Raw genomic sequence first — 21,115 nt, 5'->3', positions numbered from 1 at the left:
TAGATCCTGAGAGAAGAGGTAGTGTAATGTACAACAGCAGATTTCAGCAGGGTCTAAGCAGATGGAAGCAGGAAATGAGGAGCAGTGACAAACATGACACGCCTTGTATTCTTTGCAATAAATTCATCTGAATGCTGAGTTGCTGTGTATATGTGCAAAATCTGTCTCCCTCTAATTTTAGGGCTGCAATTGGCATCTATATAGCCGTTGGCTTGTCCCCTGTGGCTGTAGGCATAAAAAAATACTTTTTGCAGTTTGCTGTTGTGTATTTCTTTGCAGCAATTAAGTGTTTTAATTCTTTTTTTTTCCTCCTAACAGTTGTTTGTGGTTTTAATTCTCTTGTGTCTGACCCGTGTGCCTTTGCTGCAAATGTTACCACTGCTGTGCATTGGCAAGGAAAGTTTCACTGGTGCCATGGAGGGGAGGATGAAAGCTCAGGCTTTGGTTTGGTGCTGTTTTGTGACAGCAGTGTGGCTGCACGCAGGGATGGTGAGCAGTGATGAGGTCAGAGCACTGCCCAGGTTCCGTTCCTAGGCTGTAGCACTAGGCCTTCAGACCCAGTGCCCTCCAAAACCAATTATGGTTATTTTGTGGCATCCAGAGCTACATGTAGCTACATGTAATGCTGACAGCTGGCTGTGTGTAGTTACTCAAGCAGGGAGTAGGGAACCTGGTTGCTCTTGAAAGAATTTGTGTTAGGGGAGTCTATTGATGTACTGCTGCACGGACTGCACAGAGAGGTTGTGGATGCCCCATTATAGAATCTGAGAATGGCCTGGGTTGCAAAGGAGCACAATGCTCATCCAGTTCCAACCCCCTGCTGTGTGCAGGTCACCAACCAGAAGCCCAGGCTGCCCAGAGCCACATCCAGCCTGGCCTTGAATGCCTGCAGGGATGGGGCATCCACAGCCTCCTTGGGCAGCCTGTGCCAGTGCCTCACCACCCCCTGTGTGGAAAAACTTCCTCCTAAGATCCAACCTAAGCCTCCCCTGTCTCAGTTTAAAACCATTCCACCTTGTTCTATCACTAAGGCCATGCTGGATGTGGCTCTGGGCTGCCTGATCTAGTGGTTCGCAACCTTGCCCATGGCAGTGGATTGAAACTAGATGACCTTTATGGTCCTGTCCAATCCGGGCCATTCTACATTTCATCCAGGTACAGCTGCTGAGGAACAGGCTGAGCCCGCACTTACTGTTGCTGATGGGACTCAGCCTGAAAGGCTCTGCTGGGAGATGGGTGCAGCACAAGCCTGGCATCCCACCAGAGTCCCGGGGTGCTCATGGGGCATCCCTCATGTGCATGGTCTGTGAGGGTGCTGAGAAGGACTTGTGTGGAGCTGGAAAGCCAGGAATCCAAAACAAGAATTTGGGGCATGTTCGGAGGTGTGGTTCAGCCCCATCATCAGAGGTCATCAGGGCTTGTTGTGACAAACCTGTGTCAGGATCGCCATGCTCTACATATGGGTATGTAGCAGGAAATACCAGTGACAAAGCAGCACAGTTTACTCAGTCAGCTAATTCCACGTTCCATTAGAACAAAGTGAAGAATGCTGCAGATTGGGAGCATGCTTTCATAGCAATCAGTACTTAAATTATTTTTCTCCTTACACCACCTGTTCTGGCAGCTAACAACAATACAGAATTTTATATTGTGTTATTACTTGAAAATGGAAACAAATGGAACAAGGCTGCGTGGCAGTCATTGCCATTCCGTGCTCTCCGTTCTCCCGTGGCAGGTCTCTATTAGTCATCATCACCAGCAGTGCAGGCAGGGCTGCTGCTTCTCATGCTGGTGGGCAAACGTTTGCATTGTAGCTCATTGACTCCAGAAAATCATAGTAGAATTGAGACTGCTTATTGCTGTGACTATTTGCTTACTTTAAGTTTGCAGAGACTGATTGAATCTGCAGATGAAGAGCCCAATATTTTCAGTAGAAGTATTGGATTCGTAAATCTTCAGTTCATCCCTTTGTTAAAATTTCACGCTCTGTGAAGAAAAGACTGTAGATGAGGTAACCAAAATGTAGAACAACTTGTTTGATCATCGCTCCCACTGATTTTCCTAGCGCTGAATTATCCTGGCTTAGGCAGTGCATGTGCTCTGCTGTGTACAGTGCAGCCTTACTGGCTGGTGATCCTGCAGGTAGGATGTGGGGTTACTGTCAGCAGAATTTGAGTAGGAGCACAAAATGGATTCTCACTTCCAGAAATCAAACTAGTTCCTTACACCTGGGGGCTGCTGGAGGTCATTCCGTGGGTTCAATTGCAATAATGACAGGTTTCATTGCAACACATGGCCTTGCTGTGGCAGCCTTGGCATGGATGCATGCTGAACAGCTATTGTTTGTTACTACATCCCTTCCTGGCATCAGTATTCCTAAGGACAGCAGCACAGCAAATTCTTGTTGAGCATAAGTGTAAATTAGAAGCAAATCCTTGATGACTATGTGATGATTGTAGCAGGCTTTAGTGTATATTAAAGACTGAGCCCACAGGGCTATTAATATCAATTAAATCAGTAACCAACACCAAAGAGGATTTTATTTCAATTCCCAGATAACTTAGAGAAACAATATTGATTTTATTTTTTTTTCCAGTGGCCACAACCTGCCTGTTGTGTGCAGAGCATTTTTTCCTACTTTGCTGAAATCCTTCACCTTATCCAGAACTCCCCAGTCACTGACATGCTTTATTTTGAGCGTGAGTTCGTAGTGTATGTTAAATGTCTGAAGAACTGTTTCAATAGAGCACCGTGATGATGTAAGATTTGGTGCTTGCTGGACCAATTGTTTCATGCTGAGTGACTCTGGATCACTGCAGAATCCATTCTGAGTGATGGGTTCAGAAAAACGAGGTAGGAAATAAGCAGAGAAACAGTAGTATGTTTGGTGTTTGGGGTGAAGTACTGTTAAGAAGTGTATTTTAACATGGAAAAGAGGAATTTTCAATAGTGCCTTAATGCTTTTGAAGAAAACAGAATAGCAAAATAATTCATTCGCTTGTATTTTTTAATTTGTAAATCAAATAGGAGTTACAAAGCATAAAATCATGAGAATGCTGGTAACATTCTCCCTGTTTACCAGTTGACAGTGCTGATTTGGCCATTGTTCAGTATGACTTAAGAAAAATAAATTCGGATGTGTTTCAGATGTTTTGGGCACTGCTTGCTTAATGTGAATAATATGCCTCAGGAAAACTTGCAGTCCACTGATTTAACCTTAGAATCCGAGCAAGCAATCCAACAGAACCACAAGAATTAGATTTAGAAACAATTTTGCTGCACGCTCCCAATCAACCTTTTTCTTAGAAAATGGTCTAATTAAGAACAAAAATAGCCATTACAAAATCGTGTTCCATTGCCATTTCCTTTTGCTTCCTCACTCAGCTTTGCTGGAAAACAAAACCTCGCTCTGCCAGCACTGAGCACCAGGGCTGATGCTGCCCTTACGTGAGGTTTGTGCTCCTTGTGCTGCTGCAGCTTCGCAGAGCTGTTTGTTCTGCAGCCACTTGGTGTACGACCTTGAGCAAGGCAGCAAGGGCTAAATTTTTCAGAAAGTGGTCTTTAATTAGGCAAATTTCTGTTCACTGCTGTATGCCTTGGGGCTGCTTGAAGCGGGATGCTGGAAAAATGCATTTATTGGGCCTTGCTTGTCTGAGAAGTCAGAATTGCATGAATAAAGAAAATGCTGTGACCTTGGCTGCCTGCTTTAGAAGCAGTACAGATCAGTGTGTGGTAGTGAACCTGTGTTGGTGTTGCAGAATGGTGGGGCTGGTTGGAAGGACGTGGCTGAGAAGCTGAGAGCTGCCATGTGCTCACTCCCAGGCTCTGTGAGTACTCAGCAGCTCCTGGTTGTCCTTTGGTTCCCCACCAAATGCACCCTGAGTGCAGGAAGCACAAGTCCTATCTGTAGATGTGTTGGCTGAGCCCAACCTCCTTGAGCTGCCTCATTGCAGGGTGCAGTCCCACCACCTGTCCATGTCTGTGTCTGTCTCCTGCTGGGACTATGGACCCACACTCAAAGCATGCCAGTGAGTGGGGAGCACCATCTCCTGCTGGCAGCCAGGATGTGCTGCTCCTCATTAAGCACATCCCCCAAATCTGTGCCCTCAGAGCATGTGGTTGCTTACAATGTTTGGTACAGTCAGTGGCTGCTGCATCTATTCTTCCTCATCTCTGGAGCAGTTGGATAGGCAGAGGGTTCTGAAATAGGCAAGAAGTGGCTCTCTTTGTTAATTCTAATGTGTGTAATGGTTGGTATGCTTCAGAAATAAAGGGATATGCCTGCAACTTTCTAGGTCCTCTGCAGGCAGAAAGCTGGAAGGTCATTCCATACAAGTTTGTTGTTTTCTGAAAGCTAGAGCCTAAAATGGCAAGTCCTGATGTGACAAGACAAATACCAGCAGAAGAAAACAAATGAAAGAAAATACCCCAAATATTTGTACTGTTTCCATGACTTCCTTAAATTATATATTAAATAAATAAATAAATCCCTCATTCTGCCTGGCTGCCATGGAGCAGCTGTGCCAGCAGCCGTCAGCTCACTGGTGCACGTGGTTTGATGGAGAGCACTCGTTGGAAATGTGTAACTGACTGCTGCCAGGGAACTTCTCACAGGCTTTACCTGATGGGGGTCACTCATGTGAGTCTGCTGTCCTTTTTTTATGTGTGTAGAAGCTTCCAGTTCTGGACAACCTTCTGGAAAAGTCCTGGAGAGCCAAATACAGCTGCAAAACCTGTGGCAGGCTATTTAAAGACATAATAGAGCATGGCACAAAAGTAAGACCTTTCTCTGGGCTCTCTAATGCAATTATATAGCAAGTATGTAACTTTATCAGGACTATTGTTGAGCTTTCAAAAATTCTATAGAAAAGTTGGTATTTTCTGCTCCTTTAATAGCAGGTCAGTGTGTGCATGTGGCTGCCAGTTGTATTGGCAGCTTTATTAACTTCCTTGCTGCCACAGCGAGAGCTGAGAAACAGGACTTGTTTCTCTCCACTTCAGACTGTTTTTTTCCCTGGTTTTGCTTCTTCACTTCAAGCTGCACTGTCCCAGAATCCCAGCTGGAGCCAGCACCCTATTGCACTAAGTGCTATATGTTAAAGGAGCAGTGTGTAATGTAGTAAATAATGCTACAGGTGTGGATAAAACTGTAGCCTTTTCATTTTCCTCCACTGTTTGGTCTATTGCATGTGTATTCTGCGTCTGTCTGATGAGGAAACATCTAGATCTGATTCATCAGATTCGTCAAGGTAAAGGTGATCCTAATGTTAAATAGAAAGTCTCACTGATTTCTTGAGGCTGCTCATTTGTTAGAGAAAGAGAAGCATTGATATGCAGTAATGAATTGAATTCATAATGTAGTAAACATGCATATGTTGTTTTTCCAGGTGAGTTTAAAGATTGTCACTGCGATATCATCACGACAAATACTTCTGAGGAGAAGTTCTTACTTCACCACGTGAGTTAACCAGCATTACCAGCAAAGTCCTGGGGATGCCAGCAGTGTGGGGTGTGATTTCCAGTGTAGCATTGAAGAGAGGTTTCAAGAAGGCATGTGCTGGCAGGGAGGAGGCTGACCAGCCAGAGGTAAAATGATTAATAAATAATTTTTACGTAAGAAAAGAAGCATTTCTGAAATGTCAGTAGCTACTACATAAATACATGTGCCATTATTTGAAACTGCAGTGATAAATCCATGCTGTGTGACAGAATTATGGTCTGAGCAATGAGTTGTGATGTCATGGAACAGAAGCTGGACCAGTCATTAAAAGATGAAAGCGGATCGAGTGCTTTTATGGTCAGAGGAGAAGGCAGGAGTTGTACGCAGGGCTTTCTGGCCTCCAGAATCCTTGTCCATAACCATACTAAGAGTGCTGTGTGCTGGACATGCTTTCTCCTTCATGCCAGTGTTATGTACAGCCTCCGGTCAGCACGAGTCAGAAATAAGGGGAGATGCCTTCTCAGCTGGTCACATAAATACTTCATTGCTGAGAAATTACATCATTCAGCTTATATTTGGAGTAAGGCGTTCAGAAAGTCTGTGTCACCCAAAATGTTGAATTTGCTTCAGTTTTCTTGTCAGTGAGTACATGTGAGGTAACCATTTGCTTTCTGTGGCAATATTGATTGCTGTAAATAATAACACTCCAAGCAGATGAAAACTTTTGCTCCAAAAAGAAATACTCAGAGCAGCCAAAGGGAAAGAAAGCCATCAGCAAGCTCAGGGCAGCAGTTACCAGTGGAATCTCCAAAAAGGTTGGAAAAGTAAGGCTTACTGACTGGTAGCGATGGGTGTCTTAGCATTGTCAGCAGCTATTGCTTCATTCCTTAGGACCATGTGTGGTGATAAGGCATGAATTTAAATCTGGTTCTGGAAAACACAATTGGTGCCCATGTGTCACAGTGTGACACACAGAAGTCAGCCAGGGTAGGTAAGGATCTTGTGCTGGCCATGTGTACATTTTCTTCAGTGCCCAGTGCCCATGTATGCAGATTCTGCTCAAGTTAGTTATGTTCTCTGGGATCAGCGGCCACTGGAGTCAGTAGTTACTCATTCTTCTCTTTTGACAGGGATGTATAATCTTTTTGTTACCGGTATTATGTGTCTGGAGCATGCAAATTCATCTTTTGACAAGCGTGGCAGTGCTTGTAAATAGCACTTACATGAGTGCTTGTATGTCTGACTGTGGGTCATCTAGAAGCAAAGAACTTGCAAGGGTGTTGTTTCTGTCTAACAAAACCTTATTTATTGTAGTGGCAAACTATGAGGGGAGTCAGTGCTGGCAAATTCCTCTGTTTTCTTACAACTGCATTAATTTCTTTCTTCCCTCTCCTTCACCTTTGTAACCACAACCTTCCTGCCTAACATGGAAGCACCTCTCTCCAGGACCAGGTTACAAGGCACAGAGGACTGCTTCCATGCATTTGAGGGATGTTCTACCCTAGGCTTTCCATGGAGCAAGAGCTGCAGGGCACTGTGTGCCATTCTGCCCTCTGCACCTCCATAAGCAGCCAAAGGTCTCTGATCAATGAGCAGGTTCTGTGTGCTCCTCTGCTCCTGCTGGGACACAGCGGTGGCTGGAGGGGATGGATGGTGGGGAAGCTGTCCAGCCTGTGGATGGGGAGCTGAGGATAAACCTGCTCCCAAATCGGGTACCTTCATTTTTTCACCAGAACTGAGAGTTCACGCTAAGTAAGCGGTCAGTGTCTTTAGGGTGGTTTTAATGATCCTGTGTAGCTAACCAAGGCTGCCAGCAAACTGGGATTTCTGCTCCAGGGTGAGATGTTTCAGGCTGGAGATCGTTGCTGGCAGTGCTGGCAGAGGCTGTGGTTTTCAGGCCTGGGCTGTGGAAGTGCTTCCTGAGCTATTCATCTCTGCCCTGCACACAGAAGCCATGTTTGGGGATCTGTCTGCCTCTTTCAGGGCACCGGCTGAACTGCAAAGAGCATAAAAGCTTCCCTTCACTTTTCTCTGGTGCCGCCGCAGTAGCTGGCAGCCGAGTGAATGTGTGAGTGTGTGTGTGAGGGCAGCTGGGCACAGAGGGCCAATTCACAGCCTCGCCAGCCCCTGCTCTGCTTTGTTGGAGAGCCAGGGCCTGCCCAGGAGAGGACAGATTTCCTGGCTCCTTCCCCTCTCCAGCTGCACCGCGCAGAACCTGTTAACGTGCATTGACGTGCCACTGCGGATAGGCCAGATGCAGGGCAGAAAAGCACGAGGAAGCCCACACTGACATCACTTGTGGGCTCATCTCGCAGCTTTTAGCAACTTCTCCCAAATCAATTGCTCCCCAAACTTTTCCATCTCCATCCAAAAACACACGTCAGCTGGTGCTCTAAGTCTGCTGTCGTGTCCCCTGCTGTATGTGTGGCACTGGAGCCTGTTTCTGCTTTCTCGTACAGCTTTGGCCAACTGCTGCCGGTTTCCTTTGGCACGGACAGGCACTGTGATCCTCAGCTGGGAGCCTTTCATTTGGGATTGCAAACTTTGGAGAGAAGGCACTGAAAGAGTTCAGTGTAAAATTAAAAGCCTGCTTGGAGAGATTTCTGATGCTGACCGATTAACAGCAACAATCTCTTTGCTTTCAGTGCTTAATGGGCTGCATTAATTAAGCAAGGGATGAGTTTGGATGGGAAAATGGAGTGTAATTGTGGGAATCAGCCTTAGCTCTCAAAGTGTGCAGGCTGTCCCTTGGTTTGTGAAGAACATTCTTTCGTAGACACCTTAGACTCTGCTTTCCAAAATGTAAAAAGACCTTTGCATTCTGAAAGCACCAATGGTTCTGTTAATTTTTTTCCTATGAGCCAATTTCATCTGCTGAGCAGCAGCACACAGCCCTCACCCTGCGCCCGTTTCATTACTGACTGCTGCTACCTGCTCTGGGAAGTCAGTATACAGTTCTGATTTTTTTTATGTGGACACGAACATGGCCATGGTATCGTTGTGGATGAGTGCTGAAATGAGCGTGTTATTGTCAGGGCTTTTTGACAAATGTCATTTTAAAAGCATTTCTGGGAGGGTTTGTTGTTTTTTTTTGTGGGTTTTTTTTGGAGTTATTGTTTCTCTTCTGTTCTGACAGTTGGCAAACATCAAAAAAGATCTGCTAAGGAGACAGATGCTGACTTAGTGAGTACACAGTTTGAATGACAAACCAAGATCAACAGATCATTATTTTTCACAGCAAGCAAAGAAGAGCTGAGAGAAATGGCTCATCTTGGTGCCAACCTGTGCCAGAAGCATCTCTCATGTTCCAGAATGCCACACAACAGGAGAGGCTCTCTGCACCGTTTTGGGGTTTTGCTCTGTTTGTTTGCAATTATGTTCTTTTTCCATTTGGGCCACTACCAGTTGGCTCAAAGCACTGCCATTGCAAAAAGGAGACTGATAACCTCATCTGCTCCGATTCCAATCAGAGGTAATAAGTTGTTGTATGTGGATTCAGTTAATAGCAGTGGTAATTCCACGTAACAGTCATTTTATACTTCTGTGCGCAGCTTCTGAGGTTTGAGTGCTGCTGGATTGATAAACTCAGCATATTTTTCTGCAAGTCACTGGAACAGGTTGCCCAAGGAGGCTGTAGATGCCTCATCCCTGCAGGCATCCAAGGCCAGGCTGGATGTGGCTCTGGGCAGCCCGGTCTGCTGGTTGGCGACTTGCACACAGCAGGAGGTGGAAACTTGATGATCATTGCTGTCCTTTTCAACCCAGGCTGTTCTGTGACTCTGTCAAGTCCTGCACTTGTACACAGCAGCAGATGATCTGCCCAACACCTTTCCTGTCCTGGTCCTGGAAGGTTTATTTGAGCAGCACAGCTGTGTAACAGAACGTGAGTGCGATGTGCCAAGCCATTGGGAAGCCTGTGTATTCTTTTACACTTTGAACACAGCAATAGTACTGGTTAGGCTATAATTACTTGTCTGCTTGTGCTAAAGAAAAGAATTGTTGTGTTACTTAAAAAGCCGAGTTTTCAAATGCAGGTGATTAATTGCACAACCTGCTCTATTGGTCCCTCAGATGGAGTCTGATCACTGGGATCCCACCTGTGGATAAGGGATCTCCCACATATGTGGCCATGTGCTGCCGCAGGCTGTGGCCATGTGAATCCAATTGATGCTGCAGAAGGTCCCCATTTTTCCTCAATCTCTTCTTGCTTTTATTCTTTTTGTAACTATGTGACAATTTAAGTCTCCTTAGTGTGAGCCAATAATGGTGTGAGCTAGCTAGGCTAGCCCCAGTCACTGTGAAGGCAAACAGGCAGTCGGTCAGCCCTTGTCTTCTGGCTGGAGCAGAGAAATGTCCTCACTGTGTTCTCATTACTGTCAGTAGGCAGTGGAGTGCAGGCAGGCGACCGACCAGGGTGATCTCAGGTTGTTGCTTCTGAGTCACGGCAGTCATTTTCAGCTCAATATTTCTTGAGCACCAGAAGCTTCTAAATGGTGGAGTGAAACTTCTGAGCAGCTCCCATCGTGGGTGTGCTCGCTCCCAAGTTGGAAATGCGGGTTACAGGCCAAGTGCTCTGTTGTGACTCTGACAGATGCATCTTTCTCTTTCACTATTAGCTACAAAAATATTACAAAAAGGCAAAACTGGTGCTGCCCTTCCTCCTTTGCTGGGATCAGCCCGCACAGGCTGACACAAGCCCGCCTCTGTTAGTTCTGAACCTGTTGTTTTCTCTGGTAGGGCAGCATCTTTGAGCATAACTGCATCTGCTGAAAGTAGAGAATAAACCAGTTTGCTCTCAGTGTCTGTGTGTGACTCTGGGATGTGAGAGGAGCAGGCTGTGGGAGGAGGGCAGCTCTGCTCCTTTGGCCCCAGGTGCCTCCATGGGGAGTTCTGGTGATGAATTGACAACCTGTGAAATCATGACGTCTGCACCCAGTCACACCGCTGACCTTCCTGCATCTTTCCCACTGCCTGCTGCTCAAATTTCAGCATGGAAGAGAGCAAGTGGAGTTGGTTGCTGGGGCTGGAAATGGCTTTCTGCAAGTAACGGCAGCTCCAAAACTGTGCTGTGTATGGAGAACACAGCCTTTGTTTTGAAGTACTGCAAGGCAGTACAGGATTTCAGGAGAGGTGTTGTTTTGCCATTCCTGGGCTACTGTAAAGAAGATGGAGAAAGCACTGTTTTTCTGGGAGACAAATACTGTATGTTTCAAAATGAGAAGGAATTCCTAATGCAAAATGAAGAGACGGCTTCAAAATGGTGCTGTAGGAAGGAGATGTTTTCTGGGCGTTTAATTATGGGGCTGATCTGAATGGGAACATCCAAGTCTATTTTGATGTGATGATTGCAAACAAAGCTAATGCAGTTTGCAGAGGCGTCAGTCAGAGTCGATGGGAATTTGTTTCCCTCAGTCATAAAACTGCACCAGGCGCCGCAATTAAAACCTTTTTTTCTGTGACTTGCTGGTACGTCAGGCATCAGCACGAGGTTAGCAGAATTCTGAGTTATCTTGTTCAGAATTCAGTAGGAATTTCTGTGCTATGAAGACATGCTGGTAGTTTCACAGCAGATCTTCCTTATGAATATGTACACCGAAGTGCCTCAGCATGCACGGTGCAAACCATTACGTGCACGGATGTGTGTTTGTTTTAATCTCCTTGAATTCAAATGTAACTCTGCTCTTCTTGCTGTTGACTCTGCTCCCATCAAGCTCTATGCCATCGACTGCATTACTTTACTAGATGTGTGCTGGGAACATGGATGCCATAAGGTGTGTTTTCCTCATTCCTCTCTGAGATTTCTTGCCCTTGTGGCCTCTGGTTTTCCCTGTGTTAAGCATTTTGAATTTTTGTTCCTTCTCATGCTCTCCCACAGCAAGACATAGGAGTGTCTCAGTCTGTTTTCCTATAACCACTGAGGGAAGACAGAAATGAGAAGAAATCGTTCTCCAAGTTATTCACCCACTGTGCTGTGAAGGTTGAGGGTTTGAGGGTTTTCAGAGTGGGAGGGTGCTGAAGACCTGAGTACTAGTAAAGAAAACAAGTTTTTTTCCTCATTAATTTCTCCATGTATCTCTTATTTAGGGAAAGATGAGCAAAAACCACAGACACACCAGCTGTGCTTTTGCTCAGATCAGGGAGATGTCAAATGAGATGGCAATGAAGGAATAAAATGGTTTAAAAGAAGTGCAGCTCCTGGTGAGACATCACGGCACAGAGGAGGAATGGGCTGGGGAGCATCTGGAAAAACAGGGATCTACAAACGATCGAATGCCACAGTGATCTTAAAGAATTGCTTATCAGCTTGGTGCGTTAGTGTTTTGTTCAGACAGCTTGGGAGTTGGAGAGGGAAACTGGGGCATTGGGGAGGAGTAAGTATGCAATTCCTGCATCTGTCAGAGCAATAACGGGGCAGGTGTGTAAGTCTGCCCTGGAAATGCTTGAGCAGACCCTCTCCAGGGCCTGGCTTAGTGCTCAGAAGAGCTCAGAGGGGTTTCTTGCTCAGCATTGAGTAAGGGAAGTGCAGGTGGGGCTCTTAAAGCACAGATGGAAGACATCCACTGTGTAATTTCTAATGGCTTCTTTCACATTTGAGATTCTTTGTCCCCAAATCAATAATTACAAGAAATTGCAAGTCTGATGCTAGGACATAGATCCTGAGTAACTCTAAGGCAGCATAACTCCACTGAACTCAAAGACTGCAGCATCTTTTCTTCTGCTCTTGAACGTGGATGAACAGATTGCCTTACACAGCCGTGGTATAACAGGGGTTAATCATTATTCAAGTGCTGCTGTGCCTGTTTGTTGACATTTAATTGAAGCAAAGCCTAGGAAAGTGAAAACGAGAGTAGGAGATTTCCTAAATCAGTGTGTCTAAGTGGGGGAGAATTTAATTTCTATATTGGAAATTGCAAGTTTGACTCAAGAGCTGAGTTAAGCTTTCCTTCCTGTTTGTATTAGAATGGATCAGTTTCTAATTCGTATAAATTAAGTCCTTTATTTAAAAAGAAGAAGGAATGTGGGGGAGATGCTTTGTTATCATTTTCTGTAAGTTGTTCTTTTCCCATCTGTTAGTTTTAATATAGGTTTTATGCATTTGAAAGTAAACACACTTTTTCCTGCACAACATTCCTCCTGCTGCTCCAGCGTCCCAATGTAAGTTACAATACATGCTACACTCCAGTAGAAAAGCATCACTTTTTTTTCTCCCAACAATTACCAAAGGTTACACCAGGTGCAAAGGCATTAGTTGATTTAATGTTTCAGAACCATTCAAGAGAAAGTGCACTTGTCTCTTTCCAAACTGTCTAATGCTGCCTTTGCCTCCAGCGAAACAAAAGAGGGTTTTGTTTGCGCTGCAGAAGGGTTTGCTCGTGAGCTGTTGCCACTTAATTGTTGACATTGTACCTTTGCATTGCTCTTAGTTCAAGGATCATAAACTTGGTCAGGTTGATTACTTACCAATTAATCTCAAATGGATTTCACCGTCTAATCTAATTACTTGCATTTCTGTTCTATGCTGCTGTTACACCTCTTGTAAGGCTTTCAGCAAACTCAATACTGACAATGTACAAGGATGCTGAGGCTTGGCATTTATAAATGTCAGGAATCACACGTGCTCGTTTCAGTTTGGTCTTTGTTTCTGGCTGTCCCAGTTACAGACGAGCCCCATCGAGGTGGTGTCCCTGTCTGAGCTGTTACATCTTGCTCATAGCTGTCTTACGGGGCAGTCACGTTCTGGTCTGCCAGTCCTATTCTATTATCTTCTAGTGAAGAAAAAAAAAAAGCTGCCTAATACCCTAATGATAGGCTCATGAAATTATGAAGCGTGTCGTGCTGCGTAGTGGAAGATAATAGCTATGCCAATAACAGCAGCAGAACTTGTAAGCATTTATTATTGGAAAGCACGAGAATATTTTAAACACAGCTTCGGAACGGGTGGGTGAGCAGCCAGGACTGAGCCTCTGTGAGAGGCGGCTTTGTGTGCTCTGCTGGGTACTGCAGGCTGCTCCGAGGAGGCCGAGGGAAGTGGTACCTTCTCCTTTTTTAATGACAAGTATGTTAATTTGTGTTTTCATCTCTCTCCCTATGCCTCTGCTTATTAGAGCAAATCTGCGAGTCTCAGGGAGGCGGTGTTGAAGAGGAAGGTGGAGATCACATTGAGTGACACAGTCAGGAGTGGTTGCACGTGTGGGTTGGTGGCTGGTCCAGATGAACTTAGCGGTCATTCCTTAGCCTTAATGATGCTGTGAAATAAGCCATTGGCCAATTTTTCCTTAATTAGTATCAATAATTACTTTGTAACTTCATCTGTACCAGTCAGCATGCTAGGCTTGGACTTGCTCATGTCCTGCTGCAGTGGGCAGAGCTGTGTGGAGGAGGGTGTCCAGGTCCAAGGGGCAGAGAGCTGTCTGAGAAATCAGCTCCTGTGTGTCGGACTAATGCAGTAAGGGAAGATGGCAGAAAAATAATTGCGTTCTCTTTGTTAATGAAAGATCACTTCAAGTCACTGATGGCTTCACCAGCTTAATTACTTTGCAGCGGCGGCAGTCAGAGCCCTTGGTTCGAGGTCTGAAATAGCAGGTGTGTGTAGATATTCTGTAGTGAACAAGGCTGTTGTGTGCAATGGCAGTTCAGGGGTATGGAGGTGCACGTGGAGAAGTGCAGGAAAAAGAGATGAGGTGCTTGGTGAAGGGCAGGGACATCTCCCAACCCAATAAGTGCTGTGTGCACGGATGTGTCAGAGTTGCTGTGTTCAGCTATGTGCACGTTCTGCAGGGGATCCAGCAGACAATAAAACATACACAGTGATTCAATAGAACCCAGAGGGAACAAGTAATGTGATGCAAATATTGGGCCCAGCCAATCTATAGTAAGGATTTATAAGGCAGACAGAGATTGATGAGTAAAATGGTTATCTCCCACTTCTACGTGCAAGATGAAGAAAATGTCCAAAGAGGCCCCAACAAGGGTGATAAAAGCATTTTTGAGTTTTGTGAAGGAAAGTGAATGTTTGCTTTGGGGAGTAAAGGAACAGAGGAGTGGTCCTGGCTTTATCCTTGAGAGTTTTGTATGGGATAACACTGTGCTGCACCATATGTGAGCATGTGACACCAAAGTTACCAGGATGCACCTAGAGACCTGTGAAGCAGGGCTGATTTCAGTGCTCGCTTGGATTAATGCTTCTTGGCTGAATCAGGCCCTGCATTTTTCCCCGGTTATTTCAAAGGCTTGGGTCAATAGCAAACTAATCAACATCTCAGAGCAGTGTGTTGGTAAGGGCCAACTCATCATAACCAGCTGTCCAAACAGCAGTTCTATCAACATCTGACTTTTGAATACTTCTTAAGTTCAAATGCATATTTTGTGATAATATGAAAAAACTGCTGCTATTCAGTCGTTGACCCAAAATCTTTGTGGAACATGGAGTTCTCACTTTATGTTAGCTTTTCTTTTTTTGGTTTCCCATTTAGAGCTGCAAGACGTGGCGCAGAGCAGTAGAAGTGTGTGGTTACCTTCAAGATTGCATTCAAGGGACCAAGGGGGATCTGTCCTGTGCTGGCACATCGCACCCTGCCCTGTCCTGACTTCCTTGCTGGCAGCAAGATGCCAACAGCCATGCTGGCTGCTGCGTCACTGGGTTTTATCACTTTAGGATCATCCTTTCTGTGGTGTGCCTTGCCAGGCTACGCGTTTCTGTATCGTCTGACTTGTAATTATATCCCCTCCGTGAAACAGTTTTCTGATAAACTGGAAGGACTTATTCATCTGCTTCTGCTGAACTATGTATAGAACTGAGCCGTAGCCGTGATTTGTACCCTTGTAGTTGTTTATTATTCCTTCCTGGGAGTCTCGATGCCTGTTGGAGAAATCTGTGGTGTGGGATGGTGTCGTGGCAGTAGTGAAGAGCTGGGTTCAAAGTGGGAGGCAGCCATTCCAGAACGTTTTTATTTTTAGATCCTCCTTTCCTCAGTCTTGGATGCTGCCTCTCTGCCCTCCTTCAGTCTGATTGCTGCCAAGCTGTGCGAGACAACTTCAGACTGACATCCAGCCACAGCTTGAAATGCGCCTTGAAATCTGTTTTAATTAGATACGAGCCATAATAATTTAATTACAGATCCACCCACTAAATTGTCTGTTTTGAATTTTAGCAGCCACATTGTATACAGAAACAAAATGTTTGGAGCAGTTCCCTCTGATTCCTAGCAAGGGCATTGAAGCTAGGAGTGCAACAGCAGTGTGCTCTGCTTGTTTTACCTCTGGCTTGCTTGTCACCACACAGTGTGTAGCATCTCAGAGTAGGGGACAGTGGAGCTGTGCAGGGTCTGGAGCACTGGTCTAATGGGGAGCAGCTGAGGGGGCTGGAGTGCTTCAGTCTGGAGAAGAGGAGCTCAGGGGAGGCCTCATCTCTCTCTATAGCTGCCTGAGCAGAGGTTGTGGCAAGAGGGAGATCAGCCTCTGCTCCTGGGTAACAGCAATAGGATGAGAGGGGTTGGCCACGCTTTGCACCAAGGCAGATTCCGGGTGGGATATGAGGAACAGCGTCTTCTCCAAAGAGCTGTCAGGTGCTGGCATGGGCTGCTCAGGGGGTGGTGGGGTCACCGTCCCTGAAGGTGTTCAAGAAACATGGAGATGTGGCCTGAGGGATGAGGGCAGTGGGTATGGTAGGGGTGGGCTGGGCTTGGAGATCTTGGAGGTCTTTTCAAACCTCTGTGGTTCTATGGTCTACATAGAATATTCCAAGTTGGAGGAGACCCACAAGGCAGCTGGAACTTAAGCTGCCTGCTCCTGTGGGTGTTTCCTAGTGCTGAGGAAGCCCCAGAGACAAGAGTGGGCAATGGATGGCTGGAGCTTGAGACGTATTCCATTGCCATATGAACAGACCTGTCAAATAAGTAGTTCCTATGAACTGAATTAAATGGGCATCAGATGTTGAAGATGGAATTCCATCTTTCATTGTAGATATATAGAGACTGTTGTCCCAGAGGAATTGCTGCTGGGAACAGTGTTGGGGTTGCTATGCAGCGATCTGCATACCATGAGATACAGCTGTCTGAATTTGCAATTGAGAAAAAGATTGATAACTGTTAGGTCCTTGGCCATGTGTAGTAATTAGAATAGACAAAGGCACTTGGTCATGTGAGGGTGCTGGCTGGTATGCGATGCCATGCAGCAGGGCAGTGAGCGAGGGCTGTGCTGCAGGACAGGCTGTGTCTGAGCAGTGGGCTGGGGGCAGCCCTGAGCTCTGCTGCAGAGCACTGCTCAAAACCTCAGGTGGATGCATGCATGCATTGAATCCTCCCAGTGGTGTCCATTGTGAACAGAGATGGCTGTTCTTAGGGACAGGGTGACAGCAGAACTGTCCTGGGGAAAATACTTGCTAAAATGCCAAAGTGCTGTGTGAGCAAACCTGAAACACTATTTACTGATCAAGTGGGAAATGCTAATTTGATTCATTCTGAATTATCTAAAAGAGGGCATTAGGTAATGTTCTTGAAGGGCTTTGTGTTTTACTTCAGTATGTCTGAAGAAATACTACTGTAGAGAATATTGTAGTTGACAGCACAAATTCTGTAATTCTCGTTAGCTCTATGGTGTAACATTTATTTTTACTTTGCTAGTATTGCAGATTCAATGCAATCTTCAGGTTTGAACTGTTCTGCACCTTCATATTCACAAATGAGTAATTTCCAGCTTGATAATTTCTTCATTCTTACGTGTTCTTCAAGAACCTTCTTCAGGAACATGTAAGTTCTTGAAACTTGTGAAGGATGTTTTTTTTCCAAAATTTTGGACAGCTATTCTAATGAAATCCTGTTAACAGGATTTCTTAGTGGTGAGCAGTTGGTTGAAAAGCTGAGAAATCTAAATGAATTCTCCTTTTTGTTGCCTGTGGTATAAAATCCCATTTAAATCAGTTATGAAAGCTGCTGGATGGGAGCATCCATTCACGTGGGCAGCGGGTGCTTGAAAACAGCTGCTGTGCTGTGAGCTCAGCTGGGATCCCGAAGATGACTTAGAGATGTGCTCCCTGTAAGTCAGCAGGGACCCTCGTGATGGAGGCCTGATGTCCTGAGGATAATTCTGCCTTCACCTGTGATGTGATTGGGCTGTGCTGCTTCATCCAGCTGCCTCCGGAGCAGGAAGCTGGCACGGCACTTGTCAGGTGCTCCTCTGTTTCCTTGGCTACAGGATTGTTTAAATGCCATCAGTTTTATTGGCATTAATGAGAACCTTCTGGGACACGTGTCTTCCCACGATAGGCAGCAGTCTCCTTTGCACTGCAGGCTGTGACAAAGTCCTGGCTGTGGGGATGTGGTGTTTTGGGTACCGATCACCTCCCAGGAGGAAGAAAGCAGTTTAGGAAGAGAGAAATACTAAAACTGTGTAAGTCTCCATACTGAACATCCTCAGATGACGTCCTTTATTGTTTGAATCTTTCATTCCGTGACACTGACATGCTACCAAGACTTTTTGCTTCCAAAAACCAAGTATGTGTTTCTTTACAAACACCTATAATTATGTCAGAATTGTATAAAAGGTTTTCTATTTGCATAGGATAGCATTAATTTTGCATTCTTCTCTCAAATGAAGCGCAGAGAAGGAACGAATAATTTATTCATGGAAAACCAACCCACATGAATCATTTATTTACCACTTCTGGTGATTTCTCAAGCTCCCTTTTTGTGCATCAAGCTGCAAATTAATAAAAAATTTCTTGGGATTGGTTTTGTCCAGAGAAAAGTAATTCCCTCCATAGCTTCCCCTATGCAGAAAAGCATTATGTGAACTTGGGGAGAAAAAGTCCATGGGAGGGATTTTGTTTGTTAAATGAAGTAACTCTGAAAGAGGAGCTGTAAGAGAAGCAGTTCTCATTCCTAATGAAGATTTGAAAACAGAATTCTTTAAGTCAATCTGTGAATTCGGAGCAACTCCCTCTATTATGTGATGTTTTACCACCCTGTGTGATGCGTGAGATCTGCAGATGCATGAAGAGGTGAGAGGTGTCCCGGCTTCCTAAAACTGTGGTCCTTTTCCAGCATCAGAGTTTAACAGAACAAATTCTGCTCCTGCTGGGCTCAGGGGCAAACAGCCCATGGAGTTTGCTGTTTGGAGGTCGTTTGGAGGATGTTTCGTGTGGTACCACGTGGGTTTTACAGTTAGGGTTAGGTGCTGTTTCTTGAGCCACCGTTTGGTGCTCAGGATGGGTTTTGCTCCATGTTTTGTTACTGCAGGGCATCCTCCTTCCATCTCAGAGGATTCAGAGGCGCTGTGAAACAAGGGAGAGTGCACATGCCTGATGGAACGATGGGCAGGTGCTCGGATGTGCTGTAATTGAGAATGCTGCAAGGCTGTCATTTTACACTGTGTTAAGAGCTTCACAAATACGGGAAGATTGTCTTAACGAAGGTGAAAAGTAATTATTGTGCTCTTTTTGCCACTATCATCAAGGGCCTGTCAGCGTCTCCATTGTGCTAGAGATGGCTGGGGAGGCTAATCTGAGTGTGTGTGAGGAATACTTGTGTGGAATTAAAACCTGGTGAGAGGTGCAAATGTTTTGTTTAGTGTTCTGATTAACTTTCTTTCTCTTTCAGTAAATGGGCTCTTGAACTCATCACTGGTATTTCTATATAGACTTAGTTTAGGCCATTTAAGCAAAGGTAGAATGATCACAAGGGAAGTAGTTACTGTTTGATGGATTTTCATAGCTCTGTTGGAAGTATTTTCTCTTGAAATGCACGTTTGTGTCACAGGAGTCAGTGCCTTAATGGCCATTATCGTGCTCTGTGCCATCCAGCAGATGAGCTGAATACACTGAACGCTGTGTTTTGGGAAGCTCCCCTCTTAGCAAGGCTCCTTCCCTGATGGAAAGCGTGAGAGCAGAAAAGCTGAAGTTTCTTTACTGTCTGCCAGTTAATGGCCAAGTCCTCACCTTGCTCTGGTGTCCCATGATCAGATTGTTGTACCTGGGTGTTGCAAGCAATCTCTGTGGTTGTTGGTTTGGTGACGCAGCACTTTAAAGTTTGTTGGATCTTCACAAGGTCTTGTTTCAAGGGTAATTAAACAACTCATTAGATTTGGTAACATTGGAGATTGCATTTTTGATTTTACTTGTATTTTAAAGTTTGCTCCAGCTAAAAAATAGTTTTTATAAATGGAACTGGAAGAAGCAACTAGGGATGGGTATCCGTAAGTTTGTAAATTATGGGTCAGGGAAGAGTGTGGGGATTATCTGCCTCAGAAGCAGAGCTACCCATTCTGATTGGTCTTTCTCACTCAAGGTCTTGGTAGATTTGAAAAAATCAAAAGTGATTAAATTGATCCAACCACACGGTGGTTGTTGAGATCTAAATTTGGCTAACCTCTTGCTTGAGTTGAGGAGCTAAAAAGAGCTAATGCTAAATATACTGTATTTAAATCCGTTGATACGATTGACATTGACAGCAACAGGCTCTTCCTATGGAAAGGTATTGGTTGTGTTGCTGAAGGCTTGACATTTTTAGATTTTACAAGTATGATTTGAGTCTTGCAGATCTTAAAAGTGAGACAACGATTTCTGTTCCCAGCTCCCTGCTGTCATAGAAGAACAGAAAAGCTGAATTCTGAGTGCTTGGATTTAAAAAGATTTTGGAAACATATTTAAAAGCCACAAGGACAACATGAAACAAGGAGATGCAAGCTTGAAAATAATTCATTTGCTTTCTGAATAATTAAAAACTCCATGTGAAATGCATGATAACGCTTCAGTCCTCAGCAAGCTAGCAATGCTTATTTACCTGGTGTATTATAGTTGGCAATTTATGTCCTACTGTTAACAATATGCCAATTAAACATTCTTGCATTTTATTACTAATTTCCCTCAGTCAGTTCTTCTTGAAGATGAACACTACAGTGCAGTTTTCATGAGTATGCAGGTGATTACTAAGATGCATGGATTGGTGGCAGCAGCTTTGGAAAGGTGGATGCTACCAGTTCCCAGGGTAAGTGGCATACAGCCCACTGCACCCACAGCAGGTCCACGTGCAGTTCAATTGCATGCATGTGCCAAATGCTTTGCTTCTCCTTTTGTGAATACCAGTCTGGCTTCTGATTATCCTCCTTTGATCCAAGGTATTGTGTGTACTTTTGTCAGTGAGGCTTGGGGAGCATCGTGCTTTTGGAGAAGTTACCCTGTGCCTTGAACTTGAAGCACGTCTGGACATGGAATATTTTCACTGACTTACTCTTAACTCATGTTCTGCAGATTAGCATTAAGCTCTGCCAGTATCCAGGGGAAAGCCTCTGTGGTGGGTGGGAAATTTTTTTCTCCAAAGTCACCAGCAGTGAGTTGGGAAGTGAGAGCTCAAGTGGATTTCTTAATAAGTCAGCCCATTGGAGCAACAATAAGGTGGGTTTAGAGATAGCTGTTCTGTCTTGGCTTGAAAAATGATTTATCAAGGGCCAGAATATTCCTGTTAGGTAATGAACACGGCTTGAAGTGAGTCGGCAGATGTACTCCAACCTCTCCAAAGAAAATAGCACAATTTCTGCCTCCTGTTGTCATCAGTGACCTTTGTTCATTGCAGAGGCAGCGCAAGGAGTGTGTGTGGAATGGTTCAACCTTTTGCATATATCAGGCACTCAGTTTAATAGCTTTGTCTCAGCAGCATCTTGAAAGTATAATGAAAAATGGCT

The 21,115-nt window shown here is 44.9% G+C and overlaps 1 long non-coding RNA gene across 2 annotated transcripts in view; it reads left to right on the top strand.

Annotated features, from left to right (window-relative positions):
- LOC125698896 (uncharacterized) overlaps nt 1-21,115 on the top strand; it is a 68,567-nt gene that overhangs the window by 23,409 nt on the left and 24,043 nt on the right. The window contains exons 3-4 of one of the 2 annotated variants that reach the window (XR_007379364.1): nt 5,388-5,458; nt 20,305-20,421. This is a non-coding gene — a long non-coding RNA (uncharacterized LOC125698896). The remainder of the gene's footprint in view (nt 1-5,387; nt 5,459-20,304; nt 20,422-21,115) is intronic. The other variant, XR_007379363.1, reaches the window with a different exon arrangement.

The sequence above is a fragment of the Lagopus muta genome, chromosome 11 (genome assembly GCF_023343835.1).
Source record: "Lagopus muta isolate bLagMut1 chromosome 11, bLagMut1 primary, whole genome shotgun sequence".
Classification (NCBI taxonomy): Eukaryota; Metazoa; Chordata; class Aves; order Galliformes; family Phasianidae; genus Lagopus; species Lagopus muta.
This window is presented reverse-complemented; position numbering and strand designations above follow the sequence as displayed.